Raw genomic sequence first — 14401 nt, forward strand, 5'->3', positions numbered from 1 at the left:
AGTACTATCACAAATGCCACAAAAGCAGGGGTAAGCTGATGAAATGTCAGAATTCTACATCATGTTTGAAATCTTCCTGGCTATGACACTCAACTAGGTTAGAGAAGGCTTTGCTTCTTCCATTCCTCCAGTTCACCTAGTTTGAGAAAACATTTGGAGACTGAAAAAGCTTGCATACATTTGGTGGCACTTTGTGATCCTAGTAAATGTTGGATTTGTTATCTCCAGGAAGCTTCTTGCTACAGAAAAATCAAATAGAGGATGAGAAACAGAGTTTCCTTGCAGCATATTTTAAAGCCATGTCCTGTGTTACATGCCTTTCCCCCACCCCCCAGCCATAGCCACCAAGAGATAAATCCCAATGTAGTGACTGAGAAGATATTTTCCAAGTAAGAAACACTCCTCAGATCTCAGAAAACAAGGCAAACAAGGCCCTTTATTTTTCCAGAAATCTTAGCTTATTCTGGGGAATAATTTACTCTAAGAATCTGACAGCCCAAGGCACATTTTTAACCTGAGCAAGCTAGGGAAATATCTTAACATGGCATTCCAGACTAGTCCTGATGATGATGTAAAGTGTTTGCTCCACTTTCAATTTGTCAAATTATGTCTTGTTTCTACTAGAAGAGCATCACTTTGTGATCTGAAAAGCAAACTTTGGCTCAGTGGCATAAGATCCATATGCTTGTCTAAAATCTTGGTGTTGCAGAATATTAACATAGTCTCTGAAGACAAAGAAAAAAAATGGGAACTTAAAATGACATATTCTAGGCATCCATCTAACATTACAGGCTAACACATACCTTCCTTCTCCTGTGTATTGCATTGAGCTTTCTGTCCTCTAAAAAAAATGAAATAAACTTCTATACATTGGCTCTGAAGGTAAAAACACATGCAGGGATCAAAGGCCAACCCCCTTAATATTGATTGATATACTACCAGAGAGATCTTCGTGATATATGATTAAAAGCATAAGAATAATTTTGCTTCACCAGACCAAAAACTACAAGGTAATGTGGGATAACGAACTATTTACTGAGGAAGGAAGACAAAATATACATATGCTTAAATTATGATCTCATCACATATCTAAATAATCAAGAGAAAATCGAGTTTTCTAACAGAGATGGGTTTCTAACATTTACATTTAACAATTTCTAGTCTGTAGGATATAGATACACATGAAATCTTAAACTTCCCATTCTCACTGTTTCAAGAATAGAGAAGAATGGAATGGAATGGAATGGAATGGAATGGAATGGAATGGAATGGAATAGAATAGAATAGAAGAATAGAATAGAATAGAATAGAATAGAATAGAATAGAATAGAATAGAATAGAATAGAATAGAATAGAATAGCTTTATTGTCACTTTAAATGTACACTAATCGGCATATATTAAAATGAAATTTCATTTCATACATCTCTCAAAGGGCCATCACTTCCAATATACACTACATAAACATAGATAGATAGATAGATAGATAGATAGATAGATAGATAGATAGATAGATAGATAGATAGACAGACAGACAGACAGACAGACAGACAGACAGACAGACAGACAGCAGAGGTGGGTTCCAGCAGGTTCTGAGCAGTTCTAGAGAACCGGTAGTGGAAATTTTGAGTAGTTCGGAGAACCGGTAGTAAAAATTCTGACTGGCCCCACCCCATCTATTCTCTGCCTCCCAAGTCCCAGGTGATTGGGAGGAAATGGGAATTTTGCAGTAACCTTCCCCTGGATTGGGGAGGGAATGGAGATTTTACAGTATCCTTTCCCTGCCATGCCCACCAAGCCACGCCCACAGAACTGGTAGTAAAAAAATTTGAAACCCACCACTGATATATTTATTTATTTATTTATTTATTTATTTATTTATTTATTTTATTTAATTTATTTTATTTATTTTATTTATTTTATTTATTTTATTTATTTTATTTATTTTATTTTATTTTATTTTATTTTATTATTTTATTTTATTTCTATACCGCCCTTCTCCCAGAGGACTCAGGGCGGTGTACAGCCTGATTAAAAGCACAAAGACAGACAGAATTTAAAATAAATTAAAATTATTAAATGATAGGCTCAATTTAATAGATAGATAGATAGATGATAGATGATAGATAGATAGATAGATAGATAGATAGATAGATAGATAGATAGATAGATAGATAGATAGATAGAATTATGTATATACCCACATACCCACATATATTATATGTCGCAGAGAAACAAAACAGTCTAGTTCGGATGTATACATGTACATGGCAAGAAAAAACATCTCTATAATATATTTAGAAATAGACTGAACAGAGAGGCAAAGTTATTATTTATATTTACATATTTCATAATATGCACTACAAAGTGCTTGCTAACAACAATTCACATAATTGTTGCTTAAAGAAGACTGATTCAGAGAGACCATAACAGTAAAACCTCATTGAAGTTCCATCACATGTGACAGAAAGACCTAAAACCACATGGAAAGCATTTGTAATATTGTACACACTTATGCTAAAATTAAGACAATATTTTCCCAAGTAAAGCAAAGGCAGCTGTAAGAAATTCTGCAACAGAGTACCTGCGTCATAAACATAAAGAATCCAAACTGCCCGTTGTAAGTCCAAGAGGAAAGAATTCTTTGAGATGATGACAACTACGTTCATAAATATTAGCAATAAACGCTTAGACTTATATACCACTCCATAGGGCTTTACAGCACTCTCTGAGTGGTTTACAGAGTCAGCATATTGCTGTTCTGTCCCCGTCTCACACACGCACAGAAACAGACAGCCGGGGGTTAAATAAACTGGCAGACAACCAATTCTTCCGATAAGAGGCTTGGCAGCAACCCAGTAGCTGCTTGCCAAGAACTTTACTCATAAATAAGATACACACAGTTCAAGAATTGTCCAGTCCATAATTAAATCCAAGGCCGATAATGCTGTTTCCAAAGATGCAATGTGACTCGATAGTAGTTAGTTTTGTCCATCACAGAGTCTGAATGGCCACCTCACCCCCTTTTATACCCTGTGGGGTGTGGTCCAGTGACTCAGCTTAATCTCTGACACGCCTCTTCTTCTGTTGCGTGCACTTATCTCTGCGACGCTGCCAAGGATCCAGCCAAGACTCATCTCCCTCATTACTGTCCACCTGTGGCTGCGTGGACGTGCTTGGCCCCGGGCCTATCTCTTGCCCTTCAGCAGACACCGAAGGCATTGCCAGAGATGAGGGTCCTGGAGAGGGAGGCCTTGCCAACTCCTCTCCTTCACTTTTGGAGTCCTCTCCTGCTGATGACACAGGCTCAGGTAACGGAGCCACAACAATTGCCACCAACAATCTGGGTCCTCATTTTACCAACCTTGGAAAAATAGAAGGCTGAGTCAACCTTGAGCCAGTCAGGATCAAACTCCCAGTGTATGGGCAGAGTTAGCCTGCAATACTGCATTCTAACCATGGCGCCACCATAGCAACATTGAGGAAAAGGTGGATCAATCCTGTTTCACTTCTTTTTGAAACACCCACCACTTCTCCATTTACTCAGCTGCCCACATTCCAACAAGCTTCTGCTTTTAATACAATGAAGATAGTATGGTTATCCTGCCTTCCTGTAAAATGTTGCTTTTGGGAATCATGTTTGTTGAACAACCGTGTAAAAGGAGCACCTTGTGCCTTCACTTAGTTGTAGCAGGAGAACTAACTGCTATTTGTAATGAATATTTTCCATTCATGTGTCAGGGAATGTGTTAGCAAGTGAGTAAAAGGGAAAGTAATAGAAGGCAAAGATCAATAAATAATGTAAGTTTTGGGGGTTGTAAATAATGCCATGAGTGAGTAGTTTAGAAGATGAGATTATTTTTGTGTGATGTTAAGGATGTGAAACTGGCACCAATTCACTTTATAGGGTAAATGGCTAATAAGATATCTAATTATACATCCGATTGTCTGCTTAAGGGAAAAGAGGATTTTACTTATTTCTGAAAGGAAGAATCTGAAGGTTTTGGCTTTTTATTCTTTTCTTAATAAAAAATACCCTACTGATCCATCCAGACCAATAAGTGGCTTTCTTCAGAAAATGCTTGGTTCTTGCTGCTCTTTGATAAAAGGCAGGTGCTAGCCAAACCTTATTACCATTTGTCCTCTGTGAATATGGTAGGAATCAGTGGTGGGTTGCTCCCAGTTCTGTAGTAAAACCAGCAGGAGGCTCCGTCCACCTGGCACGATGTCATCATTGGTAATCTGTGCATGTGCAGAAGAGTGCACGCGCAATCCCACTGCAAACCAGTAGTAAGGGTAAGTGGGACCCACCCCTGGTAGGAATGATAACTTCTTTTGTATGAGCCAGCAATGTCCTGTAGCTGCCAAAAAAGCCAATGCAGTCCTAGGCTGCATCAACAGAGGGATAGCATCAAGTTCATAGGAAGTGATAGTATCTCTCTATATTCTACCAAATTTGAAATGTTGAGAAGAGCAACAAAGATGATAAAAGGTCTGGAATCTTCTCCTTCTCCTTCTTCTCCTTCTCCTTCTCCTTCTCCTTCTTCTCTTCTTCCTCCTCCTCTTTCTCACCTCCTTCTACTTCCCCCTCCCCCTTCCTCTTCCCCCCACCCATCCAATTCTCTAAAACAAGTATTTACTCCCTTTCAGAATTTCAAAAAAATTGGATGCCTTTAATATCCTTTAAATGTTATCAGAGCTTCATGTTGATTCTTCTGCTATATAAATAGATTTGGAGTGAAGAAATAATACCAAATTTCATGCCTCTCACAGCACCTTTGGTGCAGCAAGGTTTCTATTACTTTGCAGTTGACTTTTCTCAGTTTCTTTCATGCGGTGAGCCATTCACCTGAGCTGTGCTCTCTCTTGCACCAATGGAGTGTTATACATTCATAGATCTGTTATCAGCCAATGTGCCATTGTTAGTGTTGACTCTTTTTTATTTATATTTTATTGCTTTATAATTAATAAGCAAAAAGGAGAAAAAATGAGCAAAAGACAAGAAAATAACGATGAAGATACAATTGTCAAAAAGAAGGAAAAAAATGAGAACTAAGAACTTCACTAAGAAAAAAGTGAAAGGAGTATGACAGAGGAAAAGTACATAATATGAAATGTCATTATAATTATATGTTGTTACTACAATTCTATATATACTTTCTAATGCAAATATTATTCAAATAAGTGTACATTTCTTATATATTTACATAACTATCTTTTTTATGCCTACTGTAATCTGTATAGATGAGTCCCTTACTTTTCCATACAAGGTCTATGTCTTGAGGCAATCCACTCATACTGAAAGTGGCAATCAGATTTTCAATCCAAATGGAATCATAAATTTATCTTTCCAATAGAGCAGTATTAGTCTTTTAGCCATGTTAAGGGCACAGAGAATCCATTTATGTTGTCTGGTTGTCAAATTCCATGTACTTGGTATATAGTTTTAAAGAATATTATCCTCTGAAAAATGTAGCTTTTGTTGCACAATCATATTTATATAAACCACTACTTTTCCTCAAAACTTGGTAAGCATAGGACATTGTAGAAACATGTTTTAAGGATGCATTATCCTTCTTTAAAGTGCTGTTTTTGACAGTCCTTTTCTATTCAAATGTAATAGAGTTCAATACATTCTAAATATTGTTTTTGCTGTGTAAGTCATAATTTGAGTTCCATTGGCACTCTTGTTATAGAAGGTGACAGTTTCTCACTGTCTAGACAATATAGGAACCTCTAGGGTTTTTTTTATTCTACTCATTTCTTAACATATACATATCAAATTGCTTTATTAATAACAAATATCTAAACTAATAATAGGCTTTTCTTTTGTTTTAAAGGATTTAATGAGTTGTTGTATCTCAGGTGTCTCAGAAGCTGTTGCACTCAATGTTGACTCTTCTTGATCACATTGATAGACCTTCTCTAGGATGATCCATCTCCAATCCAAGCCCTTTAGGTCTTCCAACAGTGCACCCATCATTGCTATAATTGATCCACCCATCTTGCTTCTGGTCATCCTTTTCTCTCTCTTCCATCTTTCTTAGTATTATGAACTTCTGAAAGGAGCTAGGTCTGGACGTAACTTCAGCTTGATCATTGCAACTTGAATAAAGAACTCTGATTGATTTTGTTATGTGGGGTGAATGAGGACGCAGCAAGCCAGAGTAGTTAGTGACAACAGCTCTTTATTATATGGTGAGACTCCAGCAACTGACCAGGGGAGCCAGACCCCTTTATATACCTTGCAGCTGTGGTGGTCAGCCAATCAGCTGAGGGTCAGTTAATTCGAACTTCCCGCCAAACAAACCTATTTACATAACACTCCTCCCCTCCCAGAAGTCACTTGGGGTGTTATTTGCATACATAGTCTCTCAGGTGACTAGGGGGTGTATGAGTCCTGGTTGACCTGCGCAGTTCAGTCGGAGGGGCGGCGTCGAGCAGGTCGGAGGGACTTTCTGTTTCTCCCTGCTCCGCCAATGAGGCCTCCGGGACCTCCTCGTGGGCGGCGACTTCTTCGGCTGTTGGGACTACCTCGACGGTGCGGCGCTGGATACCAGAATCCTCAGCTAAGTCCTCCGCTCTACTTGGGCTAGTGGTTTGTGCCTCTGGTTGGTAGTCGTGGTCGGAGATGGGGTCATCTAATGTATCGTCGGTGTTAGTGGTTACTCGTTTTCTTAATTGGTCAATGTGCCTGCGCCAAACTCTCCCGTCCCCCATGTCTACCCGGTATGACTTGGGGCCTGTGATTTCTGTGATTGTTCCTGCCTCCCAGAGTGGGCCCTGTCCATAGTTTCTTGCGTGTACCGGTGTTCCTATGGTGAACTCTCTAAGTTTCCTCTCCCCCCCCCTGAAGACCTCTGGGGAGTAATTGGGGTTAAGTCTATCTAGTATTCCCCGGAGTTTCCGCCCCATTAATAGTTCGGCCGGACTTCGGCCCGTGGCCGTGCAGGGTGTGGAGTGCTGAGCTATTAAGAACTTGTCTACCCTTTCCTGCCAGTCCCCGGGGCTTAAGCGTGAAAGGGCCTCCTTTGCTGACCTAACAAATCTCTCAGCCTGTCCGTTACTAGCCGGGTGAAACGGGGCAGAAAGGACATGTCTGATCCCCAGTCCCGCTAAGTAACCCTCGAACTGTGTTGCGGTGAACTGTGGCCCGTTATCTGACACTAGGACATCCGGTAACCCATGTGTGGCGAATAACTGTCTTAATTCTCTGATGGTTGCGTCGGTGGTAGTGGCCTTCACTAGCTTAATCTCCAACCATTTGGAGAATGCGTTTACGACGACCATGAAGGTCTGTCCGTGGAATGGGCCTGCAAAGTCAATATGTATTCTGGACCAGGGTCCCTGGGGCCTTTCCCACTCTCTCACGGGTGCCGTTGGCGGGTCTGATCTGGACTCTTGGCAGGGCTGGCATTTCCCCACCCACTCGGTAATGTCTGCATCCATGCTGGGCCACCAGACGTAGCTCCTGGCTAGCCCCTTCATTCTTACAATCCCGGGGTGCCCCTCATGCAACAACGTTAAAACCTTTTCCCTTAAATGTGAAGGAATAACAACCCGATCGCCCCATAACAGACAACCCCCTTGCATTGTTAACTCATCCCGTTTTCCCGCGAATGGTTTGAATTCCCCGCTCCCAATCCTTTCCAGCCACCCCCTCATAACCCAACTTGCGACTGTCCGGATCACGTGGTCTTTGGTTGAGGCTCTCGCAACCTCGGCTGATGTGATGGGCCTAGAGTCCAAAACGTCTATCAGCAGGATGGGGATGCCGGGTGTGGGGTCTTCCAACCTGTCGGGTAGTGGGCATCGGCTGACTGCGTCCGCGTTGCCCATGTCCGCCCCTGGTCAATGTACCAGGCGATAGGAGTATGCTGCGAGGAAGATGGCCCAGTGTGTCATCCTGGGCGAGAGTGCTGCCGGGGTTGGTCGATCTCCCGCGAGGAGACCCAGGAGCGGGCGATGGTCTGTGATTAACTCAAAGTCTCTCCCGAACAAGTACTCGTGGAATTTCTTCACTCCCGAAACGGCGGCTAGGGCCTCTTTGTCGAGCTGGCTATAATTTCGCTCGGCACTTGATAGAGTTCGGGAGTAGTATGCGATGGGCGCCTCTAGGCCATTCGGGAGTCTGTGGCTCAGGACGGCTCCCACCCCGAACGGGGATGCGTCACATGCTAGAACAAGGGGAAGCGTTGTGTTGTACTGGATTAGAAAACTCTCGGCTGATAGCAGTTTTTTAATGCCGGCGAATGCCCTGTCTTCAGCCTTCCCCCATTTCCAAGTGGCTTTTTTGGTTAACAGTCTATGTAGGGGTTCTGCCACTGTTGCCTTGTCTTTAAGAAAAATGGCGTAAAAGTTTAATAGTCCCAGGAAGGCCTGTAACTCTGCCTTGTCTTTGGGGGTGGGTGCTTCTTGGATTGCCCTGATCTTGCTTTCTGTGGAGTGAATGCCGGTGCCATCTACCCTGTACCCTAGGAATTCGACTGAGGGGACTGCGATCATGCATTTGTTGCGTTTCACTCTGAGTCCTGCATCCCTGAATTTCCTTAATACCTCCCTCAGCCTTTCTCTTAGCTGGTGCTCATTGTCGGCAGTAATGAGCACGTCATCGAAATAGGGCACCACCCCGGGGATCCCCTGTAGTATCCGCTCCATGGTACTTTGGAACAGTCCGGGGGCCACGCTTACTCCGAATTGCAAGCGGGTGCACTTGAAGGCCCCTCTGTGGGTTACAATAGTCTGTGCTTCTGCGGTAGCGCCATCTACCGGCAGCTGCTGGTACGCCTGCGCAAGATCGAGTTTTGCGAAGATCTTGCCGGGGCCCAGGGAATGCAATAAGTGGTGAACGACGGGCACTGGATAGGCGCTCTGCTGCAGGGCCTTATTAATTGTGCATTTATAATCAGCGCATATGCACACTGACCCGTCCGGCTTGACCGGTGTAACAATTGGGGTCTCCCATTTGGCGTGGTCGACTGGAACGAGCACCCCTTGCTTGATTAATTTGTCCAGTTCAATGTCTATTTTGGGCTTCAGGGCAAATGGTACCCGCCTAGGCTTTAAACGGATGGGTGCAATATTGGGGTCTAGGTTAAACGAAATCGGGGTCCCCACATACTTGCCAAGCCTTTCGTCGAACACGTCCTGGAACTCCTGCATCAGGTCTTCCTTCAGGGTGCTTCGAACGTTCCTTACTCCGGTGAATCCCATGCCTAGGGCCCTGAACCAGTCCATGCCCAGGAGGCTGGGGAGGTTGTCGCTGACGATGGTGAGGGGCAGTTTCTCGGTAAACTCCCCGTACTGGACTTGGAACTTGCCTCTGCCTTCGACGGGTATGCGGTTCCCTTGGTAGTCCTTCAGTCTGCGTTGCTGCGGCTGTAGCTGTCGCTTGTGTACGCTGGGGATGACTTTCTTCAGGTTCTCCCAAGACATGATGGATATTGGTGATCCCGTGTCTATCTCCATCTGGCACTCCCGTCCCTCGATCTCGACCGTGGTGTAGGTCTTTTCTCCGGGCGAGGTGCAGGTCTGTGCGATACGTATGGTGTAGGCCCCAGCGTCTTCAAATTTCGCGCCCTTCCGGTTTCCGCCATCCCTGTTGGGCCTTCGGTGTGGCGCCGTCTCGGATTGGGCAGTTTGGCCACGTGGTCTGTAGCTCTGGTGTGACTTCGATCTGCAGACTCTAGCGATGTGGCCCCTCTTCTCACAGGAACGGCAAACGGCGTCCCTGAACTTACAGTTTTGTCGTGAGTGGAACCCTCCGCAGCTGGCACATCCGTCTCTGGGCTCCCTCCGGGCTGTGCGAGACTGCTCGGTGCGGTAGACCTCCTCTTCAGACTCCCCCTCGCTCGCGGTGCTTACGACCTCTCGATGCACTGGCGCCGGCTTCTGCGTTGTTTTGGTTAGGTGGGAGCTTTTTAGTCTCTCGGCGGCCTTTACTGACGACTCTTGCGCCCTGACCTCATCTAGCACGATGAGTAGGGTTAGGTTTGACCTCGCAAGCAGCCTTCTCTGGAGCCGGCTATCTCTTACTCTGCAAATTAGTTGCTCTAGGAGCATCTCATCCAGGTCTCGGTACTCACATTGGGTTGCGGCTTTACGCAGGGCGGCGATGTACTCGCTGATCGATTCGCCCTCCTGCTGTAGCCATTGCCGGAAATCATAGCGTTGGACGTACTTCGATGGCGTTGGTGCATAGTGGTCTTTCAGCAGGGTCTGTAGCGTCGACCAGGAAATGTTGTGGACCGAATTCGGCTCCGACAATGCTTCGGCTGTGTCGAAGACCCTTGGCCCGCAGTGACTCAGGAACAGGGCTTTCTTCCGAACGTCCGGTAGCCCTTGCATGTCGTTTGCCACCATGAAGCACTCGAACCGAGACATGTAGGATCCCCACTTCTCTTCCTTGGGGTCGAAAGGCGCTGGCGGGGTGTAGGCAGACATCGCTTCGGGGATTCTCCTGTGCTCCGCTCGCTCGCCTGGCTGGATTCGGTTGCGGTCTCCGGTCCCTTCTCTGAACGTGGCTTCAGCTCTTTCTCTCGAATGTGGCTTCAGCTCTCCTCTGCTTCTGGCCTCAAAATCCCACCTTCGTCGCCAATGTTATGTGGGGTGAATGAGGATGCAGCAAGCCAGAGTAGTTAGTGACAACAGCTCTTTATTATATGGTGAGACTCCAGCAACTGACCAGGGGAGCCAGCCCCCTTTATATACCTTGCAGCTGTGGTGGTCAGCCAATCAGCTGAGGGTCAGTTAATTCGAACTTCCCGCCAAACAAACCTATTTACATAACAGATTTGTTCTATGATCCCTTTGTTTTCTTCCCTATTCATAATATTCTTAGGAGGTTTCTCTTTTGAATTGAAGTTCAAAAGCATAGATAATCTTTTTATGATGCTTGTTCAAAGTTCAACTTTTACTTCCATAAAGTGTCATGAGGAAGGCCACTCCCTGCACAATTCTGGTATCTCCCTGTATATTTATGATTGATTTATTTATATCCCACTATGATCATAAATAGATTTTCAGTGGTTCACAAATAAGAACAATAGGTTAATCATAAATAATTTTAAAAAATACAATACATACAGATCCCAAAACAGCACTTGGTGTCAACCACTAAACACCCTTCAGTAAAGCTTATATCTATCTATCTATTTATCATCTCTCTATCATCTCTCTATCTATCATCTCTATCTATCTATCTATCTATCTATCTATCTATCTATCTATCTATCTAGTTACATTTCACATTACAAGTGGGAATTCAAATTATCTCTCTGCTCTCTGAATAAAGGTTCAAGGCCAGTCCAGTAGTATATGTTCTTAGGTCAAAACAAAATTCTGTATATTGTGTGACTGGAGTAGGTTGAAGTTTTTCCATTTTACAGTGAGTAAATGTAATTCAAGCTTGATCAGCTATGTTTTCATATTTTTTTACTTGCTATCTCCGAATTTGTTTCCTTTTTTTTTTTCCTTCTGTATTTTGTTAGGCAATGTCTATCAATTAGTCTGTTCCTGCTTCTTTCTCTCTGGCCTGCCTATCTTTGTGCCTTCCTATCTTGCTGTTTCAGTCTGCTTGAGCTACCTCTGGTATCAGCAGGATACACTACCAGCAAGGTGCAATTCTGATTAACCAAAAAATGATTATGGGCTCCTTCCAGCAGGAGGCCAAGTTTGTTAAGTAGTTAATGCCTGCCTGTTGCAGCATCCTAGGAGATCCAGGGACAAAAAGCATTATCATCATGAAGGCAGGCCAGTTTTTATTCTGCTAAGTGCTATCCAGAAGCTTTGCCAAAGTGTTCAGTTCAGCCTGAGCCCTCTAAGACTAGTGATAAGGGGTTCTTCCTAGGAGAAGCCAAAAACTATTTCTGCTCTCGGGATCTCACAAGCTCAACTGTGTGATATTCAAAAAAAAAAAAAAAGCAAATTAAAAGATAAACATTTTTTTAGTTTTTAAACTTTGGGTTTTAAAATAGAGTTGAATACTATATTGATTAGCCAACCTGTCTGTCAGGTTTTGCTAGACAGTTGACAATCTGTTGCTTGTTGGATTGTCCTTTCTTCAGTCTTGTTATCTTTCCCCTAAAAAGGGAACAATTTTTTCTTTCAATAAAACCCTTAAAGCTAACTGGCTGATATTTGGAAGAGTTAAACTTCTCTGAAAGGTCTATCATTCCTGAAATTTTCATCTCATTCTGCCCCCTCCCTCAAAATTCAGACAGTATAATCTATAGACCAATCGAATATTGAAGCTTCAGACAGTATAGTCTATAGATTAATTAAATTTTGAAATCCACCCAAATTGCTGGTCAAATGTCAATCACATCATACCCCATCCAATTCAGAGTCAAATCAAAGTTGATTTGAAAAACGGAGAGAGAGGGTGCTGCAAAAGAGGCATACCAAGACTGTTATGGTGGAGAAGTATATTGAAAAATGTTTGTTGTTGTTAGTTGCGAAGTCATGTCCGACCCATCGTGACCCCATGGACAACGTTCCTCCAGGCCTTTCTGTCCTCTACCATCCTCTGGAGTCCATTTAAGCTCACGCTGACTGCTTTAGGGACTCCATCCAGCCACCTCATTCTCTGTTATCCCTTTCTTCTTTTGCCCTCAATCTTTCCCAGCATTAGGCTCTTCTCCAGTGAGTCATTCCTTCTCATTAGGTGGCCAAAGTATTTGAGTTTCATCTTCAGAATCTGGCCTGAAAAATGTTCTACACCCCTAATTTTCTTTTCTGACTGAACAATTTCCCTTCCTACCTTCAAACTATCCTTCCATTTCTTTATATCTCTCTTCAGTGTCATGCTTCACCTTGCTGCGTTTATAGTTTTCTCCTACTGGAAAGCCAGGTCCTTCTTAAGAGTTGCTCATTGTAATGAATTTTTCAAGTTTCCAATCTCTGCATGAGGCTGGAGTAATTATAGGATTAAGTTTGTTAATAATGTGCATAGGGCAGCATACCCTCTCTGCACTGAAACCCTAGAAAGAGAAAGGTATAAATTTGAACACATATAATTTGTGTCTCGGTGTATGCATGTGTGTGTTATTGTACGTATGTAAGAGAGATCTTGCCAAATTCTGTGCAGAAGCAAAGTAAAGGGCTGTACTAAAGCTTCAGTGTAACGATTCAGAGTTGGAAAAGTAAAGAGCCAAAGTTGAAGCAGCAGGTAGCAAACTCTAATGGCTGAGGAGAGAACATTTTATACCATCGTCCCCTTGGCGCCTGCAGTGACAGATTATCCCTGGTTTCTAGGTAGCACACATCTGAATTAGGACTAGTTCTTCATGAGCAACCAAGAAACCTTTTAAGACAAGACAGAGTAATTGGAACAGCATTAAGGAACCAGGTAATACACACACACACATACACACATACAGTTTCATAAATCACTGTTTTCAGCAACCAAGGACCTTAGGGGACATGGCCAAGTTGATCTCAGAGATGGTGAGTCCATTAAAAGCCTTTCACCATTTTCAGGAGTACGTTTCACTTTTCATGCTATTTTATAGGCCAACAGTTTTAGCTCGCTGGAGATTCAGTTTAGGTACAGACCTAATATTTTCACTGTTGCCTAAGGAATAAATCAGGTGCCATCTTGTACACAATGTTTATGTAAGGTAATAAACATGGCCAGTAAGGTAATTACATTAGCCGATAATCAAGGTAGTTGTATATTTAGAGGTCTCTAGATGGAATATTTGCCTCTTATTTTCTTTTCCCATGCAGGCTGTTTGGAAAGTACATTCCCTTCTATCACTAAATCAATAAATGTATGAAATAAAGTTATGTTTATAAATATAGTTGTATGTAAGATTGATGCTCTTTTTTTAAAAGAAAGAAAAGCACGTTGGTAACAGATCTGAACTCAAATATTTTGGCCACCTAATGAGAAGGAAGGACTCAGTGGAGAAGAGCCTAATGCTGGGAAAGATTGAGGGCAAAAGTAGAAGGGGACGACAGAGAATGAGGTGGATGGATGGAGTCACTGAAGCAGTAGGAGCAGTAGTAGAGCATAAATGGACTCCAGAGGATGGTAGAGGACAGGAAAGCCTGGAGGAATGTTGTCCATGGGGTCACGATGGGTCGGACACAACTTTGCAACTAACAACAACAAAAACAGATCTGATTCTTACAATCAGAATCAGCCTATTATGACCTGCCTATTACGTTGGCATGTACAATATGCATACAAAAATACAAAGTTGCCCACATGGACAGTTTCTGGAAAAGTAGACTAATTTCCTTCTTACTTGTATGTTTTTAGGGGCTCACATCTACCACTTTCCAGGTATCTCCAGTCACATAGGAGGCACCGGGGAGTGGTAGATAAGGACTGGGGAGATCAAGTCCTCTGTCATGGAAGCTCATTGGATGTCTATGGACCAGTCACATTCTTTCAGT

Source organism: Pituophis catenifer, unplaced genomic scaffold, assembly GCF_029215685.1.
Source record: "Pituophis catenifer annectens isolate HBS135680 unplaced genomic scaffold, rPitCat1.0.hap2 SCAF_1, whole genome shotgun sequence".
NCBI lineage: Eukaryota > Metazoa > Chordata > Lepidosauria > Squamata > Colubridae > Pituophis > Pituophis catenifer.